Source organism: Tamandua tetradactyla, chromosome 10, assembly GCF_023851605.1.
Source record: "Tamandua tetradactyla isolate mTamTet1 chromosome 10, mTamTet1.pri, whole genome shotgun sequence".
In the NCBI taxonomy this organism is placed as follows: Eukaryota; Metazoa; Chordata; class Mammalia; order Pilosa; family Myrmecophagidae; genus Tamandua; species Tamandua tetradactyla.
In genome coordinates, this window is record NC_135336.1 from 48,536,087 (window position 1) to 48,563,162 (window position 27,076).

Below are 27,076 nucleotides of genomic sequence, written 5' to 3' on the forward strand. Positions count from 1 at the left end.
CCACACTGGCCTTCTCTCTACTCTTTGAATTCAATTTGCTTCAGCCAAGCCCTTTGCACATGCAGTTCTTTCTGCCCAAATGGCCTTTTCCCTGGTTTGCACATGGCTGACTGCTTTTCATGTCATGAAGGTCTTGGCTAAATGCCATCCCCTTAGAGAAACCTTCCCTGACTTTCCTGGCTAAGGTAGTCTTCAACCCCAGTCACTCTCTACCACATTTCTTCATTCACAGCATTTCTCATTAGCTGACATTATTTTGCTTATTCAGTGGATTCACTCTCTTTCCTGCTATGTCTGTATGCTCTGTGAGAAAAGGATCCTGGCCAACCATATTCACTGTGCTGTTTCCTCAGTGTCTGGCATATCATGGGCACTCAAAAACTATTTGGAAAATTAATAATTGGATGGATGACATCATGGATGGTATTCATTGCTCTCTGAGTATGATTCTATGTCATGTGAGTATGTGTGCATGTGTACATCTCTAAGGGGACGCACCTCTTCTCTTTTCTCTCTTTATTGTCACCTTTCTGCTACCAGATGGCACACAAAAGTTCATTGACTATCTTTTATTTCTGCATTTCCTAGAGCTTAATACAGCATTCGGCACATAGTAGTTGGTGAATGCACATTGTTGAGTGAATAGATGAGTTCCTAGCTAATATTGGCAAATCTCTAAAAAACAAGTTATTGCATTTTGGCATGTAATCAATATATGCCAACATTGTGAACTCTGGTCTCTGGAGTGAAGCAGCAATGGACCGACTCTTGACTCACCAGCTTTCCAAAATCTGTGTGGACTCATTCTCCTTTTACAGCGAGCATATAAATGGAAGGCAGGCTGCTAAGGCAGGAGATAGCAGAATGGCTGCCCTGCTTGTATTAACAGAGAGAAAGTGATGAAGCATATCATGGGTTAGCCCCCTTGCTCAGGGGGTCTGGGAGAACAGGATGAGGACTGACATTTATTGAGTGCCTATCATGTGACCAGTGTATGTTAGGGGCATCATGTTGTGAGAACAATATTGTGAAAAGTTACTGCTTTATTTGCTCAAAAAGATAAAAAAAAAAAAAAGAGACTCAGAATAGTAAGTTATTTGCCTTTCTTTGGTGATATTGGCAGATGTAGGATTTCAATTTCTTTTTTATTCTAAATGTTGCCTTCTGTGCTGATTTGAAACTGTATACCTCAGAAAAGCCATGTTCTTTAATCATGATTTAATATTGTAGTGTGGGATCTTTTTGATGAAGTTGTTTCTATTGAGATGTGACCCACCCAATTATGGGTGAGACCTTTTGATTAGGTGGTTTCCATGAAGATATGTCTCCACCCATCAAGGTGGGTCCCTTACTAGATTCCTTTAAGAGGGAGCCGTTTTGGAAAATGTTCAGAGCCCACACAGACAAAGACCTTCTCAGATGCAGAAAGAAAATGTTCCTGGGGAAACCATTTGAAAGGAAAAGCTGGAAGAGAAAGCTAGCAGACCATGTGCCTTCCCACTTGACAGAGAAACCCCGAATGCCATTGGCCCTTTCTCTGGATGCCTTAGCTTGGACATTTTTCTGGTCTTACAACCATAAACTTGTAATTTAATAAATTCCCTTTATTAAAACCAACCTACTTTTGGTACATTGCATTTCCAGCTGCAATAACAAACTAAAACACCTCTTTATTCCAGAGGCACCACAAAAACAACCAAATCACAACAAAATCCTCTCCTGTTTGAATTCATTTGAGTTAACAAAGCCCTTTACTGAAATGTAAATACTCTCTTATAGCGATAACCTACTAAGTCATTCACACATTACAGTAAAAAGCTTGATAAGATTAACTTTTATCTCTTCTCTAATTAAGATCATAACAGTGAGAAAGTATGAACTGGAATAGAGGGATGAACAGAGGAGGGTTTTGAGGATGTGACACTTCAGGGGAAAGACCTGGGAAGGGTGAGGGGTCATAAGAAGGATACAGGTGTTGGTCTGAGGACAGAACCAAACTGATTCTACACAAATTATATCTATCATGTATTCAGAAGACACTAAACTAAACTGTAGTTTAGTGGGAAGTCTGACTGGTAGACTGATGGTAAGTGTGAGAAAGAGCATAGTAAGGGCTTTCACGTATGAAATCTAAACCAGGCCCTCAGGTTTAAATGCTGCCTCTGCCCTCAAGGCCTCTGTGAGCTTGGGCAAGCTACTTGCCTGTCTGCACCTCATATTCTTCACCTATAAGAAGACGATAATTAGAGATAGATATTACACTTAGGTGTTGTGAGGAATAAATGGGATTTTCCATATGCAGAGCTCTAAACAGTACCTGGTAGCTAGAGATTCACGTGTGCAATTGCGCAGACTACTCTGCCATCAGCTGCAAGTCTCATGTAACCATTTTAGTATGTGGAAAATAAAACAGGATGGTTTGTGCTTAATTATGGGTGCAATTGTGGGACCAAAAAAAAACAGTTGTTTTTTTTGGTGTTTTTCAGCTTTCTAGAGTTTGGGCTTGTGGGACCTCCATACCCAAGAATGTAGGATCTTTTTGGCTAAAAGGAATGTTTATTTTGCTCTTAAAACTCTATTAGTTTATCTTAATGTCACCAATTATGCTTTTATAGTTTGAATTTGAAATAGGATTAGTTGTACACCAATCTCAGTCAAATTTTAGGTGTGTGCAGAGTTTCCATCATATTTTACAGTTTATAGCAATCTCTTCATATACCAGTCATAAAGCGAATGGGGCCAATGTTCCTTTCACAGGTCCCAGACTTTTAAATACTTCTTCTAGAGTTCATTTCTCATGCTAACTCATTCTGATAAAGAGGTCTTATCACCATCACCATCGTCATCTTTACTTCTCACTCCCTAGTTTGGGGGCATCTGTTTTGTTGTTACTAGGAACATTAGGAAAAACATTGTAAATATTACAATATAAAAATATTGTAAAATAAATTGTTATTGATATCATGAAGTCCTCGGCTTCACTATACATTGTGATTCAGACCTTCTGTGGCAGGCTGTATTATATGTTCATCAGATATTTTAGAATCAACCATAACAGTGATGATGGGCTGCAATATATTTGGGTTGGAGCAAAACTTTCATCCTAATGAAATGTGACTTTATGAAAGAAATGCTTCTAATCCTTTCACAGACTGAGCTAGGTCATCATGGGTAACGGGTGGCATTTGAGGCTTCTTTCTTCTCTACCCCCCCCCTCTTTTTTTTTTCCAAACAAACAAACAAACAAAACACATGTTAGGTCAGCTTAGAGTTATTAGTGTTGCTGAAGCAAAGATGAATGTATGTATTTTTAAATCTGGACATATGAAGGTTTAAAAAATATCGTAGAGTTCTCCTGGCTACTTTTCCTCAGCTTTTTTCCAAGGTTTGAGCTGGAGAAACTTAAAAATGCCTTTGGGCCAAAGTTAAATGTTAAATGAAAACCTTGTGTCTGAGAAGGCTCAAGGATTAATAAACTGTGATGAAATAGGTAAGATACCAAATCATCAGAGAAGGAAATATTTAAAGGAAGTGAGACTATATTATAAAAAGCATTGACTTTGAGCTGTGGAATAAAACCTACTGGGAAAATATGGGCCAGGACTTGACTTATTTGAAACTTGGAGGAGACACCATCTCTTTAAAGGTATCCCAGAGCTAAACATTTTTTTTAACTTTTTATCATTGTAATATAAGTACAATTCAACAATTTCCCATCTTAACTACTTTCAAGTGTAGAAGACAGTTGTATTAATCAGATTCACAATATTGTGCTATCATCACTAATATCCAGTACTCCCACTTTTTCATCACCTCAAACAAAAACACTTCAGATCCTTGCCAACACTTATTATTTTCTGTGTCTAAAAAATAATAGCCATCCTAGTGGGAGTGAAGTAATCACTTTTTATTGTTGAGCTAATATACACATCCACTCACACTTATACAAAAATCTGAAGGAGTCAAAAATAGTAAGTGCCTTACATAAAGATGGGCTGCTTCTATTTATCTCAAAAGTGTCTCTTTCTTGTAAAGGACAATCATCTTTCCCAGTAGCCAATCATCTTTATCAGTAGCATTGGCTTTCAAGAATTAAGTCCAATTGTTATGATGAATACTAATTTTGATAGCACCACATTTCCCTTTGAAATTTATTATCTTTTTTTTCTAAAGGAAAATGTAGGGGGAAATAAAAAAATCATTGAAGGATTATACAATGAACCAGGAATATAAAAGCCCAGTTTTCCTTTCACAGAAAAAGGGCTTCCAAGCCCTGAATGCATGGGTTGGATGAACTGTTTGAGTTTCAGTTCTTTCTTCCAAAGCATGCTACTGCAGTGACTGGGGACCATGTGTTGAGTGGCAGGCTGAACAGTGGAAGGAGCCTGTGGACTCTGGATTCTGACTACCGGGGTTTGGATCCTGGCTTTGCCACATACCATTTGTGTTACTTAAGGAATCTCCATTTCTCAGCATGGAAAATGGGAATAATAATCCTTGTGGGGATCAAATTTAATAACAAATGTCTGAGTGTTGCTTAGTTATTATAAAGCTTTGCATTCTTGCCATTACTATGGATCCAGGATCTAATAAGGTATCAATATATCTTTAATCAACCAATTCTGGTACATTAAACAAATCTATGTATAGAACCATTCTTAAAAGAAATAATCTGTCCTGGGTTTGTTGACCTAGCATCAGATAAAGAAATACTATATATCAGCTTCAGAAAGAAAGTGCCAGTAGTAACAGTCATTTTACCTTGCATTGAATCATGTTTGGAATACTTTTCTGAAATAAAATACATATATTTTGCTTTTGAGTAGCCATCAGAAGCTAAATTTGTTGTGTTGGAGAAGACAAAGGCATTAAGGATATATAGTAGAAGTAAAATGAGATGTCGATAAATTTAGGAAAAATTGTAACAGGCCAATGAGAGCTTGTGGAGAAATATACAAAAGGAGGAGATGACTCTGAAATGTTAATGTTCATAGACTGATGGCCAAGAACATGAGTGTGATGGTGTGAAGCACATGGAAAGAGCATTTTTTGGGGGGTCAGAGGGTGGAGTATGATGATTTGCAGCTGTTATATACCCAAGAAAAGATCATGTGCTTAAAGCCAGTGCATTCCTGTGGGTGTAAACCTATGTGGGTGGGATATTTTGATTAGGTTAATTAAATTGAGGTGTGCCCCAGGTGGGTCTTCATCCTCCTACTGGAATTCTTTAAAAGAGGATGAAATTCACAGAAGGAGACAGAGAGAAAGACACAGAAACTGAGGAAGAAAGTCATAGAGCAGATAGAAGCTGAAAGCAATGGAACCCAGGAGAGACGGGAAAGACCAGCAGATGCCGCCATGTGCCTGGCCGGGTGACAGAGAAGTCCCAGATCGCAGGCAGCCAGTCTTCGGGAGAAAATATAGCATTTTTGATGCCTCGATTTGGACATTTCCATGGTCTCAGAACTGTAAATTTGTAAGTTAATAAGTCCCCATGTAAAAGCCAACCTATTACATGGTATCTGTATTTCATCATCTTCAGCAAACGAAAACAATGGATGTGACCAAAAAAGAGTTAAAGGGCCAACTGAGCACTTCTCTGCTTACAGGGGCCCCCACCTTATACTAATGATACTATGATGAGAAAACCACCTGACAAGCAAGTAAACATTAACTAGATTTAGTACAATGACTGCTCCAAACTTCACCTTGAAGAATGGCTTAGGGTGGAATTTGGGAAGGGTGTGTACAGCAAAGGTTAAGATTATGAGGGAAAGAATTTGAGGCTCCCAAAAGGATTCAAATGGTCTGTATGCTCTGGAACATCTTGGATATTGAAGAACTGCTGCACTTCCCTCTGGCTTCATTGCAGAGAGTGTAAACAACAGAGCACATGTTTGTGGATTCCTATTGCATTACCTGTTCTACCAGACACTCTTTGCTGAATGGATAGGATGCTGGTCTGAGAACTGTGAAATTTGTTCTCTTGGTGTTTGCTGGTGTGAGATTGGAGAAATTTAAGCAATTATAGCAAACTGGAGCTAAGAATGATGTCCCTGCTCCTTATTAATCCCAGAAGGATGATGCTTGCTCATGGGGAGAGGCAGAGCATGATACAGCTGATATTGTGATAGCCAAGACCACGTCTGTATGTTCATGACGTAGCTTGCTACACTGCCAATAGTTGACAGTTAATGCAGCATTCTTATATATTCTGTTTTTTCTAGTTAAGTCCTGATGACTATAATTATTAGTAATTGCTCTCTCAATTAGCGTAAGAGAAGGTGTAGATAACTACTTTATCAATCCCTTGAAAAATTCAACTATTCTATATACTGAAAGATACTGTATTTGTGCTTAAATTTTGGGATGGTTTGGCACAACAGCTATCATTCATGGAGGACTCACTATTTAGCAGGCACTGTTCAAAGCACTTTAAATTGATTTATTCATTTAATCACTTCATATTGATTAACTCATCTAGTACTCAAAGCAAATCCCCCTGAGATGGGAGCTATTATTCCTATCTACCTGGGAGGAAACTGAAGCACAGAGTGTATAAGTAATGTTAAAAGTCCACGACTAATAAGTTGCAGGGTTGGAATTTGAACATAGGAAACCAGTTTCTAGGGTCTAGGCATTTAATCACTACCCTCTTTGAATAGGAACTTTGAATACAGAAAAGGCCCTGACACATGTATACACTTTCCCATAATGATTGAAATTGGAATTTTTATACAACTATTGTTCTCTTCTTTTTATTCATTGAACTGTCAGATTAAAACTCAGGGTTACTGGAGAACACAATAACACTTCAGCTATTTAAAAAGTTGAACACTTCTTGTATATGCAAAGAACTCAAAGGAACTTGGAATAAAGAGAAAATAAGACACAATCCCTAATCTTTTGAAAAACTTAAAGATAGAATAAATAAATCCTCTTGCTCAAGTCACCTCTTGAAAGTTCTGGTTAAGTATAGAGAGAATTTTGTGATGCTATGGTTTCCTTGGTCTCTGGTGGGTAACAGCTATTGGACCTGAGAAGAAAGAGGCTATTCTGATCCCACAGGAAGCAGAAAGTCTCCGGTTAGTTTAAGTGACAACCACTCTTCCAAGTAAAACCTTCAACTACTAGGGGCAAATGCACAGTTACTTTGGGAAGCAGGGGAGAGTAGATGGTGACCAAGTGACTGAGCTGGCTGGTCCCTGGATGACACAAGCAGTAGAACAGTTGCTGGATGCATAGATTATAGATAATATTCCAGTTGGAACCTTATTACGTACATGACCGTGATGGTTTGGAACTGTATGTACTCCAGAAAATCATGTTCTTGAAATGAATACATTTCTGTGGGTGTGGGCCCACTGTAAGTATGATTTTTTTTTTTTGCATGGGCAGGCTCTGGAAATCAGAACCAGGTCTCCACCACAGCAGGCGAGAACTCTGCCACTGAGCCACTATTGCCTGCCCCGTAAGTAGGATATTTTTTTTTTTTTTTTTTTTTTTTTTACATGGGCAGGTACCGGGAATAGAACCTGGGTCCTCTGGCATTGCAGGCAAGCATTCCTGCCTGCTGAGCCACATGGCCCACCGCCCCAGTAGGATCTTTTGATGAGGCTACTTTAGTTAAGGTATGACCCATCTCATTCAGGATAGGTCTTAATCTTATTACTGGAGGCCTTTACAAACAGAATAAATACAGAGAGAAAGAAAGAAAGCCATGGAAACAAGAAACTGAAACAGCGAAACCTGAAAGAGAAGGGAGAGACCCACAGAGGAGCCAAGGATCGCTGGTGGTCTTTGGGAAGAAAGAATCATCTTAATAATGCTTTGATTTGGAGATTTCCATGGTCTCCAAACTGTAAGCTTGTAAGGGAACAAATTCCCATTGTTTAACTTGAAAACATACCATGGTATCTGCTTTGAGCAGCCTAGGAAACTAAAATATGACCTTAGGCAATTTTTGTATTATTTTTTAAAAAACCCTTTGTACAATATTTTACTCCTCTATCAAATGAGGGTAAAAATACTTACCTCATAGGGATTTTGAGCAGATTAAATAGGTAAATATATACGTAAAGTGCTTACAATGGTATTGACACAGAGTATGTGCAAAGTAATTATTTGCTATTTATATTGCCCTTATCACTGATGTAGGCAAGAATGGGTCTCAGGGATTAAGATGGGCAGGAGAAGCACAGCCTAACCTACCTGGAACAAATGTAAATCCAAGAAACCCATCCCTCCCTCCCACTCCTGGAATATATTTCTCTGCCTCCTGCTTGTTTCATTTTCTAAAGAAATATATGGCAATGAAATATGCCCTCCTCTTAATGAATATATTTTCAATGTTACATGATAACTCATTGTTACTGGATGATTCCTTCAGGGGATTTAACAGGTTCTGCTTCTTCATTGGCCTTGGACCACTGGAAACTGGGGCAGGAAATCAGATGACTAGATTTGAATTCAAGGAGGAAATTGCATAATCTTCAGTGATATTGAGATATGGATGTCTTGCATGAGTAAAGCTATTGATCTTGAGCTTCTAGCTCTAATTTTTCTTCTGAGATACATTTCACTACCACCTGGAAGCAATGGATGAAAAGTGCCCAGGTAATAAGTTCAGTTTTCACTCGGTCATGACAGCAAAGGGAACATTAATTCCAAGTACCACCCAGATCAGCCAAGAGAGGCTTCTGCTCTGGACTCGTCTTGGAGGACCCTGTACTAGCTTTCTTCCAGCTGTGCCTTCCCCAAGCACCATGGCATGAGGAGCCAAGGGATTAACCACCACATCCTGTAGACCATATTCTGGATGTATAGGACCCTAAATTCCCTACCCAGGAGATCCTGCCTTTTTCCAGGGCTGGCACTGGGTTTTTCTCAGGGTCTGGCCTCATGAGGTGGACTGCATCCTGAGGTGTGCATCCTTGGGCCAACATGGGGTTAGGAGTGGCTATTGCCTAAGGGGTGTGTACAGAGCTGGCTGTGTGGTTTGGATGGTCACATGCATGTTTATAAAACCTGTTGTGGTGCATGGCAGAGCCCAGGATACAGACCAAAGAGCTTGAGGGAAGGGGTGGGCAGGCTGGTCTCTTGCCCTGTGCCTTTGCATTCTGGAATAAAACTTCATGAAGTTCAAGAATTCTAGTCTCTAACCTGGCCTTCCAGGTTATTATGAAGGTGTATTTTCCAAGGCAGAGGGATAGCTAATATTTTATTTAACACTTTGTTAGCTCAATTGAAAGCTTTTGAATATTTTAATGTATAGTATGTGGGCCTCCATTTGTACTCTTGCTCATAGTACCACAAATGTCAGGGGCAGGTCTGATTAGCATGGGTATTCCCTTATACAAACACAACATGCTAAAATGTCCATGATTTTCTTTGCTGACACAGAAGTGCTCACGAAACAGAGCAGAGTTCAAAACCAAGAGCAGAGGAGAGCTAACAGAATACCAGGGATGACTGTTTATTACCACTTTTACTCTTTTCTTATCTTAAAAATGAAATTTCTGGGAAGGAAAATATGATCATAATTAATAAATAAAAACCAATAATGGGACAACTTCACTGGAAGCAAAAGCAGAAGAAAGCAGAGAGAAAATCCCTAGAGGTTGGCTGAACCAAACATGGTATGTATCTGCTCTCTGTCAGCCAAGGCTGTGGTGTCTGAAAATTATTGCTGGAATATCTGGAATTCTTAATAAAAATTCCAGGAAACCTGGGGGCTTTTTTTTTTTTAGGAGTAAAGAATATTTATTCTGAGAAAGTCAAAAGTACAAAGAACAAGGTGTTAACAAGACAGCATCTAGGTGTGACAGAGTAAATTTTTCCTAATTTTTTTCTTTCTTTTCATATTATGTTTTTTCCAAATTTCTGAAGGGAATGCTGACTGGAGAGAGGAGAGAAATCCCTTCCTTCTCCCCTTAGAGTTCCTGGGAAAGTTGTATTTATGCTGTGCCTGCTTGGTGTGGCATATAAACAAGCTGCCAACTCCTTCTCTCCATAGTTGGAACTTGAATATGTTACAATTCATTCCTATACCACGTGCAAGGATGTGAGAACTTGAGCTAATATAGAAGAGACTTAGTCTTAGAAATCAGAGTCTTTCCATTTGGATTTCAGCCCCTGAGGACCAATTTGGGACTCCTTTGATAAGTCAATTCCAGTCTCTTCATCATTTACAGTCTTTGTGGCCTCAGGGAAATCACTGAATCTTAATGAGCTTCGTTTTTTTTTTTTCCAGGTGTACAATGAGAATAATAGCAATCTACTTCACAGGGTTTTTTGTGCAAATCGCTGGCATGGTGCGTGGTTCACAATAGATGATAGCAAAATGTTTGTAGAACCCCTCTCAAATCAATGCAATATTTTAAAAGGAATTGGCACACATTTAAGTCAGACAAAAATTGTTTCTTTTTTTATTTGAATAAAAAAAATTCTATCTGTGGTCCTCCTAAGTTTATTCAAGCATTTTCTCTATATACATGTTGGGAGTATAGATGGGAGAGTAAGTCTATGGGGGAGGGGTGCAAAATGAAAGTAGAGGATGTTGTTTGACTGTTTTCTGCCTCTCTTCCAAGGAACTCCTGAGTTAAAAATGCGTCTGGCTCCCATTTCCTGCAGAATTTGCTTATTTGAAATGTTCAAGAAATCAATTGATCCGACTTCAAACAGACTGGGTTTTGCTGGCTGAATAAAAGCCCAAGCCCCGGTTTGTGTCACTCCCAAGTCTGGACTTCACAAGCAGCCAATTCCCTTCATATTTTAGTACAGGACTTCTTTTTGGCTGCTTACCCTCTGTGCTGAGCCAAGTGTCAGGCTGGGAGTTGAAGCAATAAATCTCTGTGATTCTTCATATTTGGAATTTCTCCTGTTGCTTCTGATAAGGAAATAACAGAGTTTCTCAGTTCTACACATGAACCTCATAGAGAAATTTGTAATCCAAATCATGTTTTGCTCACAAATTGGAAAAGGAAAAGTGCTAAACCTGGCTTTGAGCTAATCCAGATAATTTCAAGGGTTTGGATAAGGTAGTGAAGGCAGAAATGATCTTTGTTCTTGACTGGGTTGCACTTTGAACTTCTTAGAATGACAACAAATTTCTCTCTATTTTTCTAAAGATTCTGATTAAATCTTTCTCTAGGGGAAGGAAGAAGCAAAATTCCTCCTAGGTAAAGGCCTTTGCAAAGGGTCATCACCTCCCTGTACTAAGAATGATCTCACTACCATTGATACTCTTTCTTCCACCTTCGCCCGCAATCTTTGTTGCTATTTCCAAGTTTCATACTAAGACTCAATGACTAAAATGAATGCCATTGGTGATCAGCAATTCCTCAAAACTGGAAAGATTTGAGGAATTGCTAGCTATATGTTCTGGGGAGACAAATGACGCCAATCCAGTTCTGGCCACAACTTCCAGTGAAAAGACATTTTCAAAATGAAACAAGGAAACTTCTTTTTTTTTTAAAATTTCTAGTTGATTTTGAGTATTTTCTATCCAATGGCATCACCAAAAACATCCACTGTCTTACATTTTAGTGGAAGTGGTAAAAATTGCTTGGAACAAAAAGCATTACGCAGGAGTGATTGCTAGGCCCTAGCTTTTGTTTGCTAAGACTCACACCATAAATGAAGAGAAGGAAGAGAGGCAATCATCCACAGTAGGAACACTGCAAGGGTTTGGTCATCATTGATACGGCCTGAACTAGCAAGTGGACCTTTTCAAAGAAACCATTATTTTAAGCCACACTGTAGAAGAAATTCATTTAAAATGAGTTTATTTCTCTCTTTCAAACCTACAGTCAGCCCTTGATTATGATTTTGTTGGCATAGGGCAACAGTCCATGATTCTGACACATTCACCATTTGCAGTGAATTGGTCTATCCACTATTTTTTACTTTTGAAACAGTTGGCTTGACTTTCATTGATTCAACTAGATCTTTTGGTGTCATGTAGCTACAATCTTTTGAAATAGTAAAACAGTCACTGTTTGGCTAATAAAAATGATGATTAATCTAAAAATCATGTACATTTAATTTTGGAATGTGTTTTTTACTTACATTTGATCATGGGTGTATCTCATGTACTGGGAGCTCATTTCAAATAAAATATTGAAACTAAACAGTGAAAAAAACCTATCTAGATTTTCCATTTTCACCCTTACTCAGTTCTCCCTTTTTTAACATTTATGCTATGCAGAACAGGGTAGATAAGAGGAATCATTTTCAGGACAATTTGGGTTAAAGCCTTGTTTTTTATACTTGTAACACATTTTGGAAGTGCTGGGAGAACTGCGAAATTGTATAGCAAATATAACTCCATTACTTTACATTACTATACATTTAAGTGCACTAATTCAACAACAATGTCCTTGGTGTCTGCTGTGAGTCAGGCATTGGAGGTGGTGTGACAAGAAGATCAGCAAGCGTCCTGTTCTCAGAGAACCATTTTAGTAGAGGAGTCAGGCAATAAAATCAACAACATAACTTTAGAGAGAGGTAAGTGCTATAAAGAAAAGGAACATGGTCTTGTGATGAAATGGAAATGGAATTGATGCTACTTTAGATAGATGGTCAGCAAGAGTCTTCCTGAGAAGTCACCTGAATGTAAAGACACTCTGAATAGTGTGTAGGCACAGGGCCCAGCAGGTGCCAAAGCTAATAATAGTCCTTTACTGTGAGGATTAAATGAATAATTAGGACAGTGGCTGGCATGCGTAAATGCTAAACACTTTTCACTCATTAAATATTCATTGAGCATCTATCAAATTGCAGCCTTGGTGCTGGGGGTGGGGAAGTAATTGCTGAATAAAGAGACCTCTGGCTTAAGGAAGCTCACTCCAGTCTCCAGTGTGGTTTGTCAATGTGTGGTTTACAGACTGTGTGCATTGGATTCACTGGTCTTCCTTGTTGAAAACCGGGGTCCCTAATCTCCTCCCTTAGGAAGTCTAATTAGATAAGCGAGGGGAAGAGATCAGAACTCTGCATTTTCTACACAATTGCCACAGTTGATTCTTAGGCCCACCAAGATTAAGAACCATGGTCCTTAGGGATTCACTGTGACTAAAACTGTAACTCTATATATGCTATATACTATAACATGAAATATAAGCAATTGCCCTCTGCAAAAAGTACTTCATAATATACTCAAGAGTAGCTCTGCCCAGTTATGGAGCCATACATATCATGGAATTATGTTTCACAATTAACATTTTGCAATCATCATTCCTAACTTATTTTTTGATCTTGAGCTAGCTGGGGATATTGTGTGTTTTGGATTAATCTCTTTTGGCTGTGGTTTGGAAGGTTTGCCTGATACTCTTAAGTATCATTTCAAACCTGCCAATGAAAAAAATAAGGCTTTCACCTTTTAGGAAGAATGTGCCAACTAATGTTTGCCAAAGGCTCTTGAGTACTGGAAGAAGTTCTACTTGTAAATAAATTAACCTAACTGAAATTCCTGCCTTGGGCTCCTCCCCATACCTATTTTTAAGTGTAATGTCACCAAAAAGGAAGATGGGAAAGTTTTCATTTTATTATTTCTCCTTGGCATTCTACTAGAATGTATACTATTCATTTTTCTCACTTTAGAATGAATTATGCACATTTCTAAAGGGTTTTAAAACCAAGAATCTGAAAAAAGCTTTGGAAACAAGGAGAGAGCCATGCTCATCTACTTCTAGACTTAGATTCCAGGCTATGCTGGGGAAGTGTGAGCCTTCTGCTTTCCCACCAAATACCTTCCGAAAGGGCGTTCGGTCTGGGAACAGAATTAGTCCAGTCAATTTCTTTTTCATTGTCATTCTTTTCTCCTTACTAGTTTCCATCTTTAGCTACCCTAAAGCTATGGCCAGATTGATGGTGATGGAAAAAAAAGGTCAGTCTTGTGAATGAGGTCAGAATGGGTGAATGAACTAATGTAAGTTAGATGGAATCTTAGACACGGATCTTAGAATTCTAGACAGAATTTAGGAGGTCAAAAGAAGCCAAGTTTTCCGGCTGCCAGCCTGACAACTATTCAATTATTTGTCTAACTTTTCAGTTGGCATTGCAACCCAACAGAGTATAAAAAATGGGTAAGAAATGTGGACCACAGATAAAACTGGTGGACCCTAAGATAAACATCTGCTGAAGCTCAGTCAATGAATGGTACAAATAGGCCGGGGAATTAAAATTCAACTATGACACCAGAGGAAGAGTGTGCTAGCCAGAAGCTGCTCACTCAGAGAAAAGATTCTCCTCAATTTTTTATTAGGCTGTATCTGACTGCATGGTAGATTCTTTTTGACCTTCTGTTTTTCACTTTAATTCAGCAATTTAGTCAACTTTTCTTTATTCATTTATCCAGCAAAAATTTGCAAAACGCTAAATATATGCCTGCTATCGTTCTAATTGCTAGGACACAGCGGTGAATAAGACAGAAAGGTTCCTGTCCTTATATTCCATTAGAATTTCTTCTTCACCTATAAAAATGATCACAGGTAACTTGAATCCATCAGACCGGCTAGAGGGTTGACAGGGAACCATTTTCTATAAAAGTGGAAACTGACAAAGGAAGCCCATGTTTTAGGAATTTGCTGTCCTTTCAGTTTTCCCTGTACATGAGTCAAATAATTTGTGTCCATCTTTAAACTACCACTTACATAGTTCTGCCTCTGTTCCTGATTTACCGGTGATTTTGGCTAAGGCCCTGTGTTCCCAAACTTGCTCTTATCAGTCATGCATGGATGATACGATGGCACTCTTCCCACAACCTTGAGGCCAATCTCAGTACAACATAGCTTCCTGGAAGTTCAAGACCCTGGCTCCCACAAAAGAACCACTGGCTCACAAACCGAGCACGTTCGTTCCCTGTAATATTTGTTTCTCAGGAGTATGAATCTAAGGCAGATATTTAACATTCCTTTTAAATGATCCATGGAGTTTTACCTTGTACTTCTTGAAAGAATGTAGAACTTAAGCTTCCATTATTCATATTTATAAACATGTTTTCATCAGAAGTCATAATATTATAACTATCTAGTCATGGGTCTTGAAACTATTTACTTAAGGACATTCAAAATATCACCCCATTTCTAGCTGATTGCCTGGTTCAGGATTCGGGCTCAGAGTGGCTGTCATGTAGAGGGAGAACACCATTGTTACTACACACGGCTTATGGTGATACAACTCAAAGATTCTCATATAAAAAATTCTTATCACTTTCACAAACTAATTCTGAAGTCAAATGAACTAGGCACTTAAAGGGGTATAAGTTTCAGAAAACTAATTCTATGCCTGGCTCCCCTATTTGGGAAAAAAATGATAATCCTATTTATCCAGTTGCTCAGGGTCAAAACATAGGGGGACGTTCTTAATATCTTGTTTACTCACACACCTATTCCATCAGAAAGTTTTATGATCCCTACCATAAAAATGTATCTCATATCACTTTCACTATCAAGAAGACACCATCATTTTTTTTTGGTATGCTGTATGGTGGGGGTCACATTTTTTTCTTTTTCCATATGAATAGCCCATTATTGTGGCACATTTGTTGATTTTTTGTTTGTTTTTCATTTGTTTGTTTGCTTGTTTGTTTTTTGAGAAATGCATGGGCCGGAAACCAAACTGGGGTCTCCGCACAGCAGGAGAGAATTCTACCACTGAACTACCCTCGCACCCCACAATTATTATTATTTTTTTAATTAGGAAAGTTATAGGTATAGAAAAATTATGCAGAAAATACAGAGTTCTCATAATAAGAAGGGTATATGGACCATATATTTTTTTGCCCTCTTTTTTGCCTGGGCCACTGTGATGGCCCCTTAATTGGAGTCCCTGCCTCCATTCTCCTCCTGCTACCATCTGCTCTCCCCAGAGCAGCTAGAGTGCTGGTTTAAAGCTGTCGGTCAGGACTTGCCACTTCTCTGCTCAAAACCCTGCAGTGGCACCCTACCGCAGTTAGTGCAAACTCTGAACTCACCACAGTCTTCAGAGCCTGCAGGGGCAGCCTCTTCTCTGACACCATCTTCTTAGTCACCATGCTCCAGCCCTCATGACCTCCTGGCTATTCCTGTAACAAGCCACGCTGCCTCCCAACCCTGAGGCTTCCCACTTTCTCTTTCCTCTGCCTGAACTGCCTTCCAGATCTCTACATGGTTTTGCCTCCTTCAGATCAAATGTAATATCCTCCAAGAGGCCTGCTCATCAATCCAATTTAAAGCAGCCGCTACACCCCATCATTCCCTAACACTTTCCCTGACTGTTTTTCTGCATTACCAGGCATTGTATTATATATTTAGTTTTCTTGTTTATTGTCTTTGCCACGACTAGCCAGAATCTAAGGTCAGAGGGTAGAATGCCACCCTGGCCCCTATTCACTGCTAAGTCTCCAGAACCTAAAACAGTGCCAGGCACACCAAAAATTCTCAAAAAGTACATGTTGAATGACTTAATAAAGAGACTTTAGTATCCTTGAACTCTTATTAATCTTTTACTCTTTCAAACTTTTATAAAGAACTTCTTTCTAACTCAAATATCAGAGGTAATTCATGTTATATCAGGATATTATTGTTAAAACATAAGCCTAATAATTAGGATAGGTGACTCCTCAACTACTCACGTATTTGTTCAGTTATGTAAAGTTTCTCTGCCTCAATTTCCCTCAGCTTTTAAATGTCGTTAATAAAACTCATCTAATTTTGGTTTTGCTGTGATGAATGATTTATGCAAATACTTGCAATAACATAAATTATTAAAGTATTATTCTGATATTTTACTCTACTGTATTTTATTAGCTTTTATTCCTCTAGCTTGGTCTTTATTTTCATTCATTATCATGAATCTTTATATAATTAGGTCTTAGTACAATATTATATACATTTAAAAGTGCAACGAAACCACTAGTGCTTTGGTTTGATAACCATTCTGTAGTATTTAGTTTGCTTTTTAGCATGTATATTGATGTAAGGAATGGTTTGGTAACTGAGAAGTTTAGATAAGGAGCTAAAAGGATCAGTGGCAATTTGGTTATTAAATCCAAGAAGACTGCTGATAAAAGAAGCCTGGATTGAGGGAGGCTGGGCCTCAATCCACGCAAAGATATGACTTTCCTGCAGAAGTCCTTTGGTGAGAACTTTCGGGAGGCAGAGAGCAGGCAGAGGGGTGGAGTTCAGGTGACAGGCCAAGCACAGCATCCAGGAAGAGAAGTGAAATGTGGATCCTTCAGGCTGAGCTCCACACTTCTTGTGCAAGTGTCGTGATGTTATTTCCTGCTCTCATGTTTAGACAATAGACTTGGAGACCAAGTCTAAACTTTGGTGCCATAACCTCCTTTCACATTGGTAGGGCAATTCGGGGAAAATCAATATGGTTACTGCCCATGTTTTCCTAGCTGCTTCTTGTGATCACATTCACTGACCCACCTGAGCAATTACTCTAAAATTAAATCTGGCTTTAAAGAACCCCCAAAGCATGTGAATCACATGTTCTCTATTTTATCGTGAAGAAAGTAGTGCCTAGAGAGGTTAATTGACTTGTCCAAGGTAACACAGCAAGTTGGAAGCTGATTCCAAATCCTCTGCTTTTCTTGCTGTTGTTGTCTGATAATGGCTTCATGCAAGTAGAAACATTCTTTTAATTATTGCATATGAGCTTATTTCATTTGGAAGAATCAGAAAAATATGCACTGCTTCAGTATGTATTTTATAAAATTTTTCAGGTGCATCTCTGGGTACTATAACTATTTTTAGGTACAATAGTTTCAGCAACTACTTTTTAAATTGCTGATATAAAAGGCTAGCAGCAAAAAAAAAAGAGTCTAGCAAGGGTAGAATCCCTACAGGAGTTGGTTAGGTTCAAATCACAGCCACAGCATTTTACTGGAGTAAACCTCAGGCAAATATTTTAATTGCTTTGTAAATTTCTAGCTGTAATTTTTGCCTGTAAATTGGGGATAATAACTATCAACCTCATAGGGTTGTGGTGAATTTCTTAACATTTATAAAGTATTAGAATAATGCCTAGACTATAAAAAGTACTATGTACCTGTTTACTTTCCGGGTACAAATGTAGACAAGATCAGAGGTCATTAGCATTTATTCTTAGGAGTTCTCATCTTGGATAGTTTTGTAAAAGCAACAATTTTCAAATGAAAGCATTATTTATTAGGTGCTTTCCAAATGCAGTAATCGGAAAGAGACACTAGATGGTGATGGTAATCCATATGACTTCAGCTGCAGCAAGTTTGACAAATTGATCAAACACTGGAATTCAGTTTTCTATGCCATATGGCATTGGAAACAGACTGTCCCTTTCCCACAAAGTGGGCCTTTAACAAAACTTTTTCATCAGCAATGCTTGTCTTCTGTGGCTACTCCTAGGGATAACTCTACAGGTGCGCAGTCTTTCTATTGGCAGCCTCAGAGAAGTCTGGGTTTACCTGTCTCTATCCTATCATAAATTTTCTTATCCGGCATGGTGTCAGTCAGATGACAATAATCAGTGGCTCTCTAAGTGTGGTCCCTGCACTGATAGCCTCAGCAGGGAACTCATTAAATGCATACTTTTTGGTCCCTTCTCAGACCTGCTGACCCGTAATCGGTGGAACAAGCCCTCCAGATGATTCTGATCCCTGCTAAAGTTTGAGAACCACTGAGATAAACCAATGTTTAACATTATTGAAATGCTGTGACTGGAAAGATTCTCAGAAAACATCTTGTCCGATGTTCTCATTTTGCTGAGAAGGAAACTGAGGTACAGAGACGCTAAATGACTCATTGAATGCTACAGAGTCAGGCTTGTGGCAAAGCCAAGTCCCAGGGCTACTACATTGTAACCGCCAGCCTTTCCCACTATTTCCATCTTCCTTTTCTTCCCTCTACACTGGGGCTAATAGTCCCATAATCTAGCCTGATAAATATGAAAAAAAACTCACTCATTTATTGAGTCAGGAGTTTGTCCATTCATTTCAGCAGACATTTCCGTGGATATGATGTGTTCCCTGCACTCTTTTGTGTGCTTGCGTGTACATGTGTGTTTGCATGTCTGTGTATGTGTGTATGGGGCGGGGTGTGGGAGAATCAAGTGAAAGTCATTTTCCTAATTGCTAGGAGAGGCATAGGTGAAAAGCACCTGGGAAATGAGTGAGGGCATCTATGTCAGGTGCGGAAATTAGGGAAGAGAGCTAAGAGGAGGAAGCTTCAGGGCTGAACTTTGAGTGATGATAGGAGTTCAGGAGGAAAAGTAGGGAAAGAACATTTGGAAGGAGACTTCAGCATGTACAAGGACATTAAGCCAAGAACTAGTGTGGGATTCTCATGAGTCTGGTTTGATTGAGGAGAAGGGTGTATGTGTAGGAGCTATCACATAATTGATAGTAGTGGTACTATTGATAATACTAACATTACTGAATGCTATTGAATAGCCATGTTCTAGGCACTGTACTAAGCATTTTCTATTAGCTGATTTAATCCTTAAACAACTTTTTGAGAGTCTATTCTTACGTCTGTTTTACAGATCATAAAAAGTACATACAGCGCAGGCCACAGTGGCTCAGCAGGCAGAGTTCTCACCTGCCATGCTGGAGACCTGGGTTCGATTCCCAGTGCCTGTCCATATGAAAAAAAGTGCATACACTGTGTTCTCTTTTTCTTAGAATCAGGTGTTACTATTTCCATTTCTTAGACAGGTACTGAACTTAGAAAAAGAGCTTCAATGTTTAAACTTGCAATATTATTTATAATGTGATATTTGTAATATATTATACTCATACACTTGTAATCCAACTTAAGTATATATTTGTGGAGTATGAGAAATGTATTCTTAATATTTAAGAACATTTTTTCCTAAATGCCTAAAGCCAGGAGGATTTTGACATCTTTTCCTTTGTAACTCAAGGAAATGTCTTGTTATTCTTTGGTCTATTAGCAACTTTGTAAATAGTCAATTTCTCCTGGTGATAGTGATTCGTGTCTGAAAAGTGCTAAAGCAAGCCCATTTCAATGATCTGACTCACTGAAGAAGGGAAGCTGAGTAATGAGTGTGTGACTTGGTCTGAAATGATTGGCTTCGGAGTATTTTTGTTTTTTACTTCTAAGAGTTTACTGTGAATGTGCTTTTCACAATTACTATTAGCATCTTTCTTTCCTTGGACAGTAGTAGCCCCCACAACCAAACTAAAATTCAAGTTATAATTAAAAGACTGGTAGGTAAGCTTCTGGAAGTTTCTAGATTCTTTGGGATATTTTGGTGAGATTTAATTTTTTTCCTTAGAAAATTTTTTTTCTCCTGCTTCTTAGTTTTCTCATCTACAAAGTAGTGGTTTTGGATGAGGTAGAAGGAGAAAGTTTCTTGCAGTTCTAATAGTAGGGCTTAGTGATTAAATGGCACAGATAAATCATTTCTGAGTTTTCTGTGTAGTAAATTTTAGTGTTTCCACTAAAGGAGTTTTCAGACCAAATATTTTTCCGTGGCTTTTAAAGTAGGACGCTTGAAATAACTTTATATTTTACTTTTTAAGATCAGTAAGACCCCCCCAGATTGATTACATGGCATATTTACAAACATCATTTTATACATTTCAGCGGCTAATACTAAGGCCAACTTTGAGCAACTGCCATCAGAAATGACTGGTGGCCGATTTGCTTTAAGGTGTAAGAAATGCATTTTATCTGAAGTTCTGCATTTCTAGTTGTTACAATAACAACTTTGAGCTTTAAGAGCTCATATTCTAACCTTAATCTTTATACTCATATACACAGTGAGGATGATTGAAAACCCAATACAATCTTCATATTCTTTGCTAGAGAAGTTGAACAAACTACAGCTTTAACTTGACTCAGAGAAAGAGAAATATTAGCTGCAAAGGAGAACCTAACAAACGTATTTTTTTTTTTAATTTTGTGATTGAGAAAAAAATTTACGTTTTACCTCCCCTGGATAATTATTGCTTTTCTTGTTTGCAATCAGTTTTCTAGTAGATTACAAAAATAATATGCTATTTTTGTTATTTTAAAATTTATCTATTGGAAAAGCAATAAATTTTTCCGAAATTTATTTCGGAAATTTTTCAGAAAAGTATAAAGAAGGACATAGAAATATCTAAAATCCTGCCACCCAGAGTTGGCCTTGTTAATATTTTTCTTTTTATTTTGTTCTAGATAAGCCTGAACATTAAGAAATTGGCAATAGGTTGTACATTCTATTTTGAAATCTTCTTTTGAAATTTAATATAACAACATATATAATTTTTAATCTACATTTTCAAAGATAATATATTATTATTGTTGTATAAAAAGTTAGAAAACACTTTAGTTTTCACTATCTTGTGATCCTAGTGCCATTTTGGGTTAGGTCCCCTTTATTGGTTTTTACCCCTCCTTGTTCTGAAAAAGATTTAATGTAATTTTAGCCCATTTTCTACCAAGTTTGTATTAACATTTAAGGAAAGCAAACCTATAAAATTCATGTTGTGTAGTTTTTAGTTTAGTTCTTTTTTTTTTTTAAACGTTAAGACTTTTCCTTGGTAAACAGTTAAGTTTTAACACCCTAGGGAATAGTGCTATAAAGATTTCTTTTTATATTATCTAAAATTACCCTTTAAAAGTGAATAGTAACTTGCCCTTCATTCCTCTTGTTTATGAGTGTGCATTTTTCAAATACATGTTCACAAACCTCAACTTTGAAACTCTGAGGACAGAGTTGTCTTATTGCTCAATATTTCCTCAGTGTCTAGAACTGTTGCTGGTCCATCGTATGTGCTAGATAAACACTTGATGAGCTGGAAGGAACAAAACTGAAGCAATCCCAAGTATTCTAATAGCGTTATGGTTGACTGCAGTGTGATTTCAAATAGCTTTGCAGTTAAGAGGAAGTATTCATTAAGAGCTTTGTCTGCTCCCTGTTGCTAGCTTTTTAAAACCCTGTGAAGATTAAGTGAGATAATCTTGGTTCAACTCTTAGCACACTGTTTGAGCCCACACAGTTAACGTGAAATAGATGCTGGTGTTGAGTGATTTAGGCTATTTTTTCTTTTTTTAAAACTATATAACTTTTTTCTCCTAAGACCCGATTTCTCCTGAGGACTCTGAGTTACATTTCTCAGAATAGCAATGAGCTGCTTCTTAAAGGATTATATATAAAATATCTCAAAGACTTTGTAGGGGGAAGAAAATTTACTGTACATGATAATATATTGGTATGAGTTATGATTTCACATTGCCTATGCCAACCTAACAGTCCAATGCCTTCTTCATTCATGATATTTACTGGAAATATATTTTAAAATAGGAGGTGGTACAAGAACAAAAATGTAATTTGTAATTATTCTTTTTTTTTGGCTTACAACAGTCTCACAGTTATGGAGTCTAGAGGTCCTAAATTAAGGTGTTAGCAGAGCCATGCTTCCATTGAAGTGTGCTGGGTTCTTGAGGTGACATGTCAGTAATCTATAACTCAACCTCTGCCTCTGGCCCATGGCCGTCATTCTCTCTGTGTGTCTCTGCATCAGTCTCCTGTGTCTCTAAATTTCCTCTCCTTATAAGATGTAGTTATTCTTCTATGGCACTTTTCCTTTAAGTCTTTCAAGCATTCAGCAAGTACAAAATGAGCCCATTTAATTTGAGGCATCAACTAATTAAGTCTGATTTTTCTCTCTGCATGTGGCCAAGATGTGAGAATAGCAAGTCTTTGCTGCTGATCTACACTGCCACATGTTTGACAACATCTTTGGAAATTTGTCTTAGCCACATCAAACCAGGTGCATAAACAACAGAGATTGCCCATCATTGGTGTTAGAAATCAGTCCTGTGGGGTCAGAACAATGGAAATCTCTAGACTAGCTCTGACCAATAGAAGTATAATGCATGCCACATATATAACTTTAACTTTACATTTTTTCGTAACTGCATTAAAAACGTAAAAAGAAACAGGTGACATTAGTTTTAATACATTTTATTTAACTCAGGATCTCAAATATAATATTTTAATATGTGATCAATATAAAAAATATAACAAGATATTTTACATTCTCGTTTTTCATACTAAGTCACAGAAATCTGGCAAGAATTTTACATTCACAGTCTATCACTTGAGACTAGCCACATTTCAAGAGTTCACTGGACACTGCAGCTCTCTAATCACTCTGCTTTGCCGCTGTTGGAGGTACCAGAGGGCGGCAGTGTGGTGCAGCGAAAAGGAGGCAAACCAGCCTGGAATGGTAATATGTCTTTTTTCTGGCTCTGATATTTGATATTGAAGTGACTGTGAACAAGCGATTTAGTTTCCTGTGTCTCAAATGCCTACTCTTTAAAATGAGGATGGTTAATAACTGCCATACTCCTCTCTGGAGGCTATGGGGAAGATTAAATAAGATATTGTATGTGAAAGTGCTCTGTTGGACCATAAAGCTCCATACACATGTAAGGCATTATTACTCTTTTTAATGTAGATTTACTCTCATGACTTGCCCAAGGCCACATTCCAAGTTAGTAGGAGAATCAAAGATAGAATCTGGGGCTTCTGACTTCCAGCCATCTGCTTCAACTAAAAGCCTGCTCATACCAAAGCTAGTTTTATTTTTTTCAAAAAAATTAGCCTTTTTATTAAAAAAAAATTGGAGGAGAGGAATAATAGTAAGTAAATTCCATATGGAACAGTTAAGGTCTTCTTGGTCACTGTCAATGCTCTGTAGGAAATTTGTATATATGGGATATTTATACACTTAAAATTATAGCCATCAAGGACTGGACTTTCTTACTGTCATATAATATAAAACCCCACATTCTTCAAAGTTTCAAACAACTTCTAGTTGACCTATGGTTTCCCCAGTCTGTTTATCTCCAGAATATAGTATGACCACAAAAAAGTCCTTCCATAGTGTGCTTGATTAATAAAATAGATATGGAGCAATTCAGCAGGTTTTCCATATATATATTTTTGTTCCTGATGTATTTCATTAATTCCCATGTGTGACACACCATCTCTCTAGTGCGCAACCAAAAGACTCATTAATTTCTGTACAGAAAATGGGAATAATTCAGTTCAACCTCTATTATTGCATATGCCTACTTGTGTCTAAGGCACATAAGGTATTTTAATGAGGAAAAGGAATTTGTTTCTGTAATAAGTATCACTTAGAGATAGATGTTATTAAACTTGGTGAAAATATGGCATCTGTCTATCAAAATTTCAGTGTTGTAGGATTCAGGAATCTATATTTTCATAAGGTAAAAAGATGATCAGAAAGAAAATTCCAGATTATTCAAAAAAATTTAAAAGTTACATTGGGTTAGTTATCGTAATCCATTTCCATTTCCCTAGTTGTATGACTCTCATGGATTTCAAATTTAAATGGCTTTCGTCATTTTCTGTATTTGGACAAATGAATTTTTTCCCTGAATTTAAAAGCCACCTAAAATACTTAATTTATTAATTAATAATTAATTTATTTATTATGCTATATGAAATTCAGTACAAGCCAAATTCATTTTCACTGAGAAAAAGACATACATTCAAAAAGTTCTTTATCTCTTTTCAATCAAATTCTTACTTATAAATGACATGCAGCTGTTAATTTTACTAGAAAACTCTCAGATATAAGCCTCAGGCCTGCTTGAATTGACAACCACATTGAATAAAAGTTATTTTGATTTTCACTTGCTGAATCATTGCTGTGGACCATTAAATGAAATAGTGTATTGAGTAAGTTTTATACTTTACTGCTTTTACACCCTAGTTTTAAAACAAAGAAATTAATTTTTAAAAGTCCAATAAAATGTATTTTTGATATTTCAATCATAACTTTATAAGCAATTCCTCTCTTTTGCCCTGTTTTAACCACTTTCTGCATTTTTATGATATAGTTGAACATTATTATTGTAATATTTTACTGGGTGAGCCCATTGATGCTCTTGGCAGCAAGATTTGCTATAAGAAATCCAGAAACTGAGGCTGTAGTTGGTTGTAACAATTGTAAAGTTTCTCTGGATTGTGCTCAGAGCCTTACCCTGACATTATAAGTGTAACCATCATCCAACTTCCCTCACCAGCTTCTCCAAAATGTGTGATTAGCTTGAGCCCTATAACTGGTTACTTAAATGTACATATATTTTTCATTCAGTGTTCTTGTCTTATAACTATTTCATTTCGAATAGCATCTGACTTTGATGGAATCCAACCAAAATAATTAGTGTTACCTAATGTAAAAATATGATACTTTAGGAAAATCATCAATGCATTTTTTTTCTTCATGAACTCCAAATCGATTCATTTGCAACAGATTGTAGTCATATAGTATTAACTATAGGATTAGATGCTGTACTTTTCTTTTTGTACAGGAGTAGCCTCATCAAAAATTGAAAGATCTGAGGAATTTTAATAATTCATTCTTCCAATTATGAAATAAAATTAGACTATAAAAAGTCATTGTATTATTACATATTAGGAAATATTGAGTTGTATGTCCAAAAGTCACACTTCAGACCCGGCAATAGTAATAAGGACAGGATGGATGTGGATACTATGAGATAATGTCTACTTGTCAGAAATGGATGGTATGATTTTTTTTTCCATCAAAGTTCAAAAGTTAATGATGCACTTTATATTTTTATTGCTTCCACTGAGAGATCAATCAAGGAATGAAAGGGATTCTGGCATGCTGTTATTATTATTTTTTTACTGTGGATATATTCAATATCACATATAAATAAAACCATATTTGCTACATCATGCCCTGCTTCACACATCCTAGATTGTCTTTAGGAAAATTTAGTACATGTCACTTCAATCATCTGAAAACAATCATTTCTTCATTATAGCTCATAACTTTTAACTATAAACTATCAGCCATAAAAAAAATTTGGCACTCTTAGGAGAAATATGATAATGGTGGAAAAGCACATATAGACATGACTGGGAGATGATAAGATTATTTTAACTTTCCCATTTGCACTGGAATTATTTATTTTACAAATCTCCAGATCTTTTATTACTTAAAACTCTCCACTGAATCGTGAAAAGAAGCTTAAGTTAGCAATTTTCCTCTGCAAAATCTAGCTGCAAGCATCTGGTGAACATTTAGATATCTAGTCAGATCCTATGGAAATGATTATTTTAAGACCCTTTTCAACATGCTTGGACTTAAAAATCAGCTAAAATCACACTCTCCACATGTATTTTACTATCTAGGATTTAAAAATCTGGCGCTAATAGATATCGTCTCAAGTATTGTACAGCCGTGGACGTGGGGATGAGGGAATCTGACGCAGAGGCAGGGCCGATACCTGATACTTGAGTGTCTGCCAACCGCTCCTGTGCTCCCAGGTCGGGCAGGAAGAGCTACTGAGACCCGCCTTCTCAGCAACTGCGGCCCCTTCGCCTGCGGACCACCCGGCGGTCGCCTGACCGCCGCTCCTCCCTCCATCGCTTCTGAAACTTACATTTAGACTTGGCGGGTCTGTGGAATTGCGGACCAAAGCCCTTGCTTGTGCCTTCCCGGGAAACCACTGGGACCGGCTTCCGTTTTTTCACCACTCCCTGTTCCACTTCTGGAACGGCTTCTGAAGTAGAAAAAAAGAAGACACTTTTACAAAGGAGAAAGTCCATAAGATGCTGAATCATTATCAAAGTGTGTTGTTCTTGAGTCATAAGAAAAGTTACATAATAGGAATGCACAAGCACATACTTCAATGAAAACGCTATTATTTACCAAAATTGGAGTGCATCTTTAGGGGATATTGGAGATTATTATGTGCTGATTAGGAAGAGAATTGTTTTTGTTTTGTTTCAATGCACATGTGCATTAATTTATTTTTACACATATACTGTATGGTTTTAGTCCAAATAAACAATTTATTGTGCATCTTTACTTTCATATTATGATCATATTATCAGCTAAGCTCTTATTAATTCAATTCCCCTTAATGCAGATTTGAGATAATTGAGAAAGGATTTTGACGTCTGTTGTAAAGAAAGGGATATATTAAACAAATTCATGAGGAAGTAATACCTGAGGGAGAAGAGTCAGGTTTATTAAAGAAAAGTGAACTCTTGAGATCAACACATTTTCATCCAATTTGCCTATAACAAT

The 27,076-nt window shown here is 37.4% G+C and overlaps 1 protein-coding gene across 2 annotated transcripts in view; it reads right to left on the reverse strand.

The window, feature by feature from the left end:
- COL8A1 (collagen type VIII alpha 1 chain) overlaps nt 1-27,076 on the reverse strand; it is a 155,156-nt gene that overhangs the window by 29,895 nt on the left and 98,185 nt on the right. For both annotated transcript variants that reach the window (XM_077118609.1, XM_077118610.1), the window contains exon 2: nt 26,427-26,546. The gene's annotated coding sequence lies outside the window, so the exon portion shown is untranslated. The remainder of the gene's footprint in view (nt 1-26,426; nt 26,547-27,076) is intronic.